The following is a 9,803-nucleotide window of genomic DNA, read 5'->3' on the forward strand; positions in this document are numbered from 1 at the left end:
TGAATAATGTGTCCTGCCCACTCCAAACTACTCAAAGCATCCAGTGTGGTGCAGAACCAGTGCTGCATCTGCCTCAGCGTTCTGACTTAATGAGTTTTCACTGAAAACTCCTGTCATCTCTCAGCTTGATCTGAAAATTGAAAGCCGGACCAAAATTATCCACCCACAACAGCCTTTCTTTGTGCCTGAGTCACCTGGAAAGTGTCACCTTCAATGATGAGCGTGTGTAAAGTGACTGAAAGCGAGAGTACTGCTGCAAAGCCTGTGCTGGTGCCTAAGCAACACATTTTTGAGACCCGCAGAGATGGCTGAGCCACAGGATCAGGATGGGTTTATTCAAGCTGATGGGAAAATATTGAGGGGTTTTTTGTTGTTGTTGTTGTTGTTTGGGTTTTTTTTCCCACAGAGATTCCCCAGTAGTGCATGCTGCTGAACCTGCACAGGATTCTGTGGTGACTGGATAACTCTGGAAATGCCTCCCTGTGGTATAAATGTCCTTTGAGTGACCTCAGAGATCACTAGATAACACAGACCATGCTGATGCAGAGAGTCCCTGAGAGTGAGAGAGTAATTGGTAGCACTGAGGCATCAAAATTTGAGCCCCAGAAGTTAATTGGAGTGGAAAGGAGTGATGGTATCATCTTCCTGTGAAAATCTTCACCAAGGTGTTCATTGTAATAGTGGATGCCAGGGAGTCACTAGGTGTGTCCTAGAACCCTCCTTAATTCCTAGGTGCCAGTTAATTCTGGGGCATTTATAGCATAAATGCCTCGCAGTGTGGTTAGAGGCAGAGCTAGGCAGCAAGCAGCACAGTTCACTCAAATCCTGAAGATTCACATAATGATCCGATGGACCCTAGGGCTGCAAAATCATGTGATACTTCAAGAAACTTCTGTATGAGTTAATGTACCATGGTGGTGGAGAGTCGAGAGTGAAATGTCCCTGATTCATCGTTGCTGTGTTCACAGTGAAAATGCGTGTTCAGTGTGAAAATACCCACTCAGATGCTGCTTTGTTGGACAATCAGAGTGGGAATGACTGTCAAGAGAGCCGTGAGTCATTCAGAGCTGTGCATCCGCATGTGCCTCTGATCTGAAATGCTCAAACAGATGTCTAAGCTTTTTTGAAATGCTTAAGAACATCTGGCTAAATCCAGGGAGCACCAATCGGCTGCATCTTGTCAGTGCCTAACTGCTCAGCAGCAGCCTGAAAGCTCACAGCAGAGGATGAGCTCACTGTGGCGGGATCTGTCCTGAGGCGACCCCTCTCTCACAGAGATGTTACCCACACATCTAAGAAGACCCTGCTAATGTTTTCAGACAACATCAGAAAACACAAGATTACAATAATCAGGAAACATTTTTATTGATGCTCAGAACATAGTCAGACCCTGCAACAGCAACCAGAGAGATGCAAATAGCAAGCAAGGAAAATTCTAGGCTATAGAGTCAGAATTCAACCATCTCATTATTGAAGGATGAGAAAAACATTGACGCTCCCTGAGGGGCAGAGCCCTGCCCACTGTAGGTGAAGCCCCTACTTGCTGCTGTCGGAAACCAGCCAGCTCTTGGCAGGTACCTGCTGGTACAGGAACACCTGTGAGCCAAGCTTGAGTTACCCAAACAAAGCCTCTCATACAGCTGTCTTCCAGAAGTATGTTAAAGACTGCCACACCTAAAGTGCCCAGAGATGAAACTGGGGAGGATACGAGTTCAGAGCCCAGCCTGGTACCTCCCTTCCACACCCTAGTTCCCTGTTCTCTTTGCTGAGGGAATCCCAAACTATTGTTCCCAGTTCTCAGACCTCAGTTCCACCCCGGCCGTTCCCGGCAGGGCAAACAGTGTCACAGGGCAGTTTGGGGACATGGCCTTCTTGGGAAGGTATGAGAGAGCACAGCTGTGCTGTGGGTTTGGCAAGGAAGCCCATTGTGCCCTCCACTTTCAAGCAAACATCGGATGGTGAGAGGTGCTTCAGGAACAGGGCTCCTGTCTGTGTCTCTAACCTCAGCCAGGAGCTTCCTAAAGAGGTTGTATCCATGCTTGCCCTGCTTACCACGCTGTCCTTGCTCTGCCCTTAATCCTCTTAGCAGTGTGGTCAGGTGGGGAGCTGGAGAAGCCAGGGTGTATCTCCAGTCTGTCAGTGTCCTGTGCAGTTTGCTCTCCAGCAGTGGCTCAGGCTGGACAAGGTTGGCTGGTGAAACTGATTAGTTTGTTGTAGGTATGGGGCTTGATTGCACGCTGCAGATGTGGGTTCGAGCAAGGCCCCTGTGATGCTAACCACTCCAGGAGTATCCCACTGAGCCATTGTGCAGGGTCCCTAAAGCATGGCTGGCTCCTGGTGACGGCCCAGCATCATATGTCTGAGTGCTGCTGTGGTTCTACTATGGCAGCATTTGGGACATATTTTGATGCCCTACAAAATTCTAGCACGGCATGGAGATGGGCAGAAAATGCTCCCTTTGCCATTCCTTAAGGTATGCATGCCTTGTCTAGGTCAGAAAGGCCCCTCTGGGTACCTCACCCTTCATCTGGAGTAGGTAGAGCTGACCCAGAGATGAGAAAGAAGGGTGACTGGAAGGCTGAATGTCACAGGCTGCAAGGAAAGAATGAGGAGTATCAGAACACCAAGCAGAGACTCAACAAAGAACCTCATTGAACATCTTCAGCAACCCACGTGTGGTATTTACTCCTAGAGACCTGCTGGGATGTGGGGCACAGCAGTGATCTGACAGAATTTTTCTCTGCTGCAACTGAGCAGCAGCAGCGTAATTGCTGGTTCAGATATAATGAAGTCAATTGTGCAACGCCTGCTGCATTGCCCAGAGCGTGTGTCTCGGTACAGAAACAATAAAGCTAATTCCAGATCTCACTACACTCCTAAGCCCTGAATCACAGGGCAGTGGCAAGAGCAGGGAGGCACTCCCTGGGACACAGGCAGCCCCGCAGGCCAAGCCCCAACCTGCGAGGCTAAAAAGGGCTGTGGGACAAGTTGGAACGAGCTCTTTCTCAGCCACAGCAGGCCCTGGGTGAGCAGCCTTCCTGGCTCAGAGCCAGCCGCCCTGGCTGCCAGTGTCACCTGCCTTTCTTCATGTTCTGGGAAAGGCAGCTACACACCCACGGGAGCAAAACAATACCTCACCTGTCTAATTGCAGTGACTTCATGTCAGAGCTCTGAGCATGCCTGGTGTGAACAATCTGCCTCCAGGCAGGTGACAGAGGCACTGAGCCTGCTGAGGTGGCACCATGTTCTCAGGAAATAGCACTGTGCAGCACTGATGGGCTTCTGTGGAGGTGCCAGCGATGCTTTTCCTCCTCTCCATCAGCTCTTCGAGCTGCTGATGGTACAAGAAGCGCAGGAATACCTGGAAATAGAAGTGCAATGAATTCCACAAGACTGTGTGATGGTAGGAACTCCTGGAGGGATGTGGGTTACCCCATAAGGCTGAAGAGGCTCTCCATACACCAGACAGAATTGCAGGCATGGTGATGTCTTCATGCCCAGCCCTTCAGGCCTTCCTGTCTTACAAGTTCTCAGAATTGCAACAAAGCTGTGGCCAGCTCTGTCGCAATGCCAAAGACGTGCCTTTGAGGTGGCAGTGATGGGGCTAGAAACAGCCATCACTTCCCCTGCTTCCAGGAGCTCATGCCTTGCCTGGGGACTGCAGCTGAGTCCCTGGGCAGCAGAGAGGACATGGCAGATTCACATGGGGCAGCTCTGCAGGTGCACCCCTCCTTTGAGGTACATAAACCACGGCCAGGTGGGCCAGCCCTGCACCCACTGGGAAAGGAAACAATTCCTGTCACAGAAGCTTCTTGAAGATGGCCCTGCTGTGCCCTGGCCTTTGGAGAGCAGCTGAGCGTCCTGTGGCTGGAGAGATATCTGCAAGGTGTTTTGTTTTACACGTGGAAGTGAGTTGTATAATAATGCAAACAGTTTGTTGGCCCCAGGGCAAGCCAAGGGCAGAGCTGGGCCTGGAGAAACTAGCCTGGAGTCTTGGGGATTCCTGTAGAGTTGTTAAAAGTGGAAAGGAGGCGCTGGCAGCTGGCCAGGCAATGTTGGATGTCAGAGGGAAACAGTTAATATGATAAAAGATGCATTTAATAACTCAGCTGGTAATGGCTCCCAGGGTGCTCCTGCCCAGAGCTGTTTTCGTGCAGAGAGAGTGTGATATTGTGAAACAAGGGCTGTCCTCCCTGCTCCTCCCAGAGCCCGGGTGCTGGCAGCCAGTGGCCAAAAGTCACTCGGCTGAAACCTTGAGTTCAATGGGCATCTTGAGGATGCCTGGCTCAAACACATTTCTAAGGGCTTCCTAGCAGAGTTAAGCCAGATGATGAGAGAGTGTGCATGTGAAGTAACAGCTGTTGGGCAGCTTTTCCCTGTTGCAAGGTCTCGGAGCCCCAGTCTGCTGAATTTTCATGCCCTCCTCATTAGGACAAGCCATCTCCAGGCACCCCGAGCACAACTAGGGCTGCTGTGCTCCTCCCTGCGATGGTGTGGCCTGGGCAGCGTGACTCTCGTTCTGCCACTCAATTACCTGGCACTGGACACATTCTGGAGAACTTTACCACTTCCCAGGCAGGAGGATGCAGAGTCTGGCAAGAGCTGGGCACCAAGCACTCCTGCATATGTTGGGGCACCCTCAGCATCCTTAAGTGCTGATTTACGTGGAAGACCCGCTTCTAAAACAATCCTGGTTTCAATTATTGAGACGGCGAGTCTGCTCAGGAAAAAAGGCAGGGATGTAACCGGCTTGCTGTGAGGAGGGTGTGGTGCCCCGGGGGGCAGCCCGGGGAACCCAAGTGCTGGCTGGCAGCAGTGAATCGTCACTGAGAGCTGCTGGGCTTCTGCAGGGATCCCTGCCAGCCACCGCTGGCTGGCTCCGGTGGTTGGATCAATGCTCTTGAAATGAATCCCAGACGACAGCAGATAAAGTGTGACGGTGGCAAGAGGATGTACAGAGTAATAAGTGACAAGACTGCCCCTTCCTAAAATTCTCAAATTAATTATCTCAAGCAATTTTGCTGTAATGTGGCCTTTTAATCAGACAATTCTTAACCATCTCTGAGATTTAGTTGTCCCCTTCGATAGTTACTACCCTACCAAGCTTAGCATCATCGTAAATTTTTCTTAGCAAACATTTCTTATCATGGTGGGCCTTGCAATCCGCCCTGGGGATCCCCACTGCAAAGGCTTTCAGCAGTGCAGCTCCTAACTAACAAGCACACCTTTGCTATTGATGCCCCTGGGGCAAAACAGGCTGGCTTGGCATGCCAAGATAAATATTCAGGGGCAACAGCAGATCTACAAAAAGTAGATCTGGAAAGACCATCGGCAGCAGCTCTGAGCTTCCTTCATCTGTGGACACAGAAAACTGATTGTTCCACCCCGCTTTGCAGCAATGTTGTGATTTATGCAAATACTGTTATCATTATCTCCTGCCAGTTTCCAAGTGAGGATGTCATACCAATGGTGTTGATCTGAATCAGTCAGACATGTAACCGTGCTGAAGGTGATGACAAGTTTGTGAAGCAATACCTTCCTTACCTGAGACAAGGATATTAGTAGTAAATACGTTTTTCAGTATTTGATTCTCTGCTGATAAAATCCAAATTATTTCTTCTGTTATTTCTTTCTGGTATTATCAGTAATCTAGAGTTTTCTGGGTCAAGCATTTTGTTTTATTAATGACTGGAGTGATTTCTGTTCCTCAGTCCTTTGGAATTACTCCAGCTTTCCCAACTCTATTAAAAATTGCCATCAGCTGCTCAGCAAGACCCTCAGTTAGGCCCACTAATGCTCTCAGTGTGGGTCTGATGAACTGCAAATGTCGATTTTAGCAAGTAATGCATTATATGTGGATTTGTTACAGATGCTGCAGTCTTCTCTCTGCACCCACAGCACTCCACAGCACTCACTTTCCAAGGGTCCAGGCTTACACTGGTAGTTAGGCACCGAGGGCTATGGAAGACCACAGAAAGATGCTTTCTGGCATTCTTTTTTCCCTTTCCTTGTTTTCTTCTCATGCAAATGCATCTGCTTCATCTCCTTTTTTATTTGTCCCTGCTTGGCTCATTGTTTGCCTTTGATCCATGCCTAGGCAAAGACAATGGGCCAAGGCTGGGCATGTAGCTGGAGGGCATGGTGAGGATCAGACAGCCTGTGACCCCAGGCACTGCAGAAAATCCTGGCCAAGCCAGATGAACACGAGGGTTGTGGAGCTTGGGAGAGTTCGGGCATGGACGTGTTCCTGTGCATGAGCAAAATCAGGTTTCGCTCCACAATAGAATCCCTCACTGTCCAGTGTCAGCTGCAGCTTCTGCTCCCCTCTGCAGCTGGAGGGTTCCCTAACATGGAGGGGGTGTGTGTTGTTATCAATCGATTCATTATCTTTCATCGCCCTTCCCTTGGGATCTGATCCAGGCCATGCAGCTCCCAGCTTCACCCTGTATGTGTCTGGGATGTTCTGCTCCTGTGCACCGCAGGGTTTTCCAGCCCAGCCTGTCACCAACCACATGCCAGGGATGGGGGTAAAACCCTGCTGCCATGAAGCTCAGCTGCTCCCTGGGCCTGTGTGCCTGCTCATCATGGATAACCTACTTAGTCATGGGCTTCTGCCACCTCTGCCAGCCTCTGACTCTGTTGATTTAAAATCTGCAAGCGCCTCAGTTTTGCCCGAATTTTGGCTGGGGCAGCAGCCCCATTGTCAGCACAAGCAAGCATCCCTGCAAGGCAGAGCCTGGGACGCACAGCTTGGCTCTGTCACATTGCTCAATGTGGCTCAAAGTCATCGCCCTACTTGAACGAATGTCACCCTGACTTTGCTGTTTCTCACTTCTCTGTTCTGCTATGCAAACTAAAAGCAGCTGCATGACTTTGCCTCCCTGGATTCTCCCCAGTCTCTAGAAGGTACAGTTCTAAAACAGCCAGCTGAGATGAGAACAGAGTGGACAAGAAAGAGAAGGAGATGGGCAGGTGGCTGAGATTGTGGCCACTGAGGCAAACATGTGGAGCACCAAAAAAACATGAAGGTGTGAAGAAATTAGCTATGCACAGAAGTTAGGGAGGGTGGACAGGGATTTTGGATGAGACAGCAGGACTGTGAGTAAAAGAACCAATGCAGATTTTAAAAATGGGGGTCCTGCTCAAGCAATGTCTTTACCAGGCCCCTGTACTTGGGGGTCCCCACCCTGATGTAGCCTTTTCAGGGGTGAGCAAGCCCTGGAGCTCCCACTGACCCCTTTTCTGGGGGCAGCACCAGCACTGTGGCCATGCCAAGAGATGGCCAGCACTGCCATCTGTCCTAGAAGCAGGCAGCCAGAGGCAGGTGGCACAGAAATGGCACCCACGAGCCTGTCTCAATCTGCTTAACCCTCTCACTCCGTCCTACTGGCTTTGGCTCCTGCTCCTTCCCTGCTGCAGCTCCACTGCAAGGAATGGGGACCTTCCCCTGGGGAGTGGGGAGAAGAGGGAGTCAGCTGCATGTGAGGAGGGGAGCAGCAGGCACGTGACTTGCTGAGCACTTCATAGCTCAAAAATTGCCAAGAATACAATTTTTCAGTACATAAATGCCAGTTTTATTGAGGCTGTGAAAGGGCTCATGTTCTCTTGTGGAAATCAAAAGCTGAAATGATGTGCAGTGCTGAAAAAAAAAAAAAAATCTCTTAATTTGTGGCTTGCATAATAATATAGCATGGGTTTATGATGCAATTCTGCTGGCTTCCTGAGAGATTGGGTAACCAGGATAAAAACATTTGGTCCATTGGGGTCCTGCTTTGCTCACCCAAAACCTCTTTCCTCAGAAAGCCTCAAGAGTATTTTATGAGCATTTTTGAGACCCTGGAAAGCTGAAAATAAGCTTGCAATACAGAATTTGTTAAGAAATAAGGGTCTTCTTGAGACACACTCAAGATGTCTGTGCTTGATTCGAAGCTGATGCGAGCCAGGTTGGTGCACGAGGACTTCAGGCAGACCTAGGAGGGAAGGGCAGGTAAAGAGGGCAGCTGAAGGTGCTGCAGCTGAAGGTGCGAGGCACCAGTGGGTGATGGGCTGCTTTTATTTGGCGGCTGCCAGGTTTGAGCAGGAGAGTGACTGCGGCAGGTCTGGGACCAGGTGAAGTTGATACACATCTTCTCTCCTACCAGTGCTGTGGTGGGCTAATGCCCAACTCTCCACTGCCTCATCTAAGAATACTGGGGAGGTGTCCGTCTTCCTCACTCCATATCCTGATCTCAAGGGTGAGGGAAACTTTTGCCATGAGGGCATCAGCAATGTGTTCCCCCGGCTCCAGATTCACAGCCAGCGTTTGGAGTTCTATCGTATCCCAGCACAGAGGCCTCCTCACCGGTGTGCACAGAGCGAGATGAGATCTGTCTTCCCGGGGCCCTCCTTGTCCTCACATCAGCTGCAAAAGCCAGGGAAAGGAAAGCAAGGCGCCAGGATTCGCGTCCTGGCGGCTCTCCCTCACCCTCGCAGCAGCAGGATGAGACCCCTGTGAAGCAGCCTGTGGCTCCATCTAGTGCCCACGCTGGCTCTGCACCATTGCTGCGCGGATGGGCCAAATCAGAGCCCCTGGCAGCCGGGAAGGGCGCCATGATACACGCAGCCCCCCGGGAGCCCCTCCCTGCTCGTGTGCAAACAGGTACAGGAGGACACTGCTGCAATGGCATCCAGGAAAAAAAAATCCCCGTCGCGGGGAATACTCCAAGCCGTTGCTCAAGGAAATCACCAAGTTGCTGTCTGATGGCAGGAGACGGGTCTCCCATCCCTTGGAGAGAGAAATGCCTTTGGCACACGAGATGACGCCCTTGGCACTTCATCCACCCCAGGGGCACGACTCAGGACTGGGGAAGGCTCTTCTCGGGGATGTATGTCCTGAAACTCGTCCCTGAGGAGTGCTGGGAATAGCCTGTCTCAGACTCAGGCGTCCTCATTCTGCCAGGCTTCCCAGCTAGGAATTTATGGGAGGCGAGGAAGATTCCAGCTGTGGCGTAGGTGAGGCAATGGATCCAAAAAGCTCTGACCCTGCTGAGAGATCAAGCTCCCGCCTTCTCCCATCCAGGCCACAAGAGGGAATCATAGATCTCCGTGGCGAGGACACGTGCAGAGATGCAGGCGAGCGAGACCGCCCAGGACCCTGAGAATGAGTGAGCACAGACCCTCTGCAGTAGCTGTCCAGGCAGGGGCCATGAAGGAGGAAAGTCAACAACACAGCTCCTAGTGCACGGTCCCGGTTCTCCGAGGGTCCGGGCACGCCGGTGCTCGGGGTGGCCCGCAGCTCCCGGTGCCACAGCGGTGCCAGGCGGCCCGGGCTCCCGGCAGGGACTGCGCTCGCCGCTCTGGCAAGCCGAGACCCGTCACGTCCCCTGCCCCGAAAAAGCGCTGAGTCACCTCAGCTGTCCCCCGCGGCCGGCTCCTCCTTCCCGGCGGGACCGGCCGGGCAGCTGACTCGGCGAGGAGCCAGCGCCGCCGGGGGCCGCAGCCGTGCCCGGTGCGGTGCTCCGTCAGCACCGGCACCAGCGGGACGCGTCGGCTGCCACCGCATCCGCGCCTCGCTGGCGCCGTCCGGGGCCCGGGCGCGGCGCTGGGAGCGGAAGAGCAGGCGCGGGGACGGAGATCGGGACGGGCACGGGGAAGGAGAAGGGGCCGAGGCGGGGGCCGACCGGCGGGGCGGCCGCGCTCCCGGCTCAGGCACGCCTCCCGTTGCGTCACCGGCGAACGGGGCCGTGACGCCAGGGGCCGCGGTTGGCTGCAGCCGCCGCCCGTCACGCAGCGGGGCCGCCTCCAGGCCCGCGGTGGCCCGGCCG

The sequence above is a fragment of the Hirundo rustica genome, chromosome 7 (assembly GCF_015227805.2).
Source record: "Hirundo rustica isolate bHirRus1 chromosome 7, bHirRus1.pri.v3, whole genome shotgun sequence".
NCBI classification, from domain to species: Eukaryota; Metazoa; Chordata; class Aves; order Passeriformes; family Hirundinidae; genus Hirundo; species Hirundo rustica.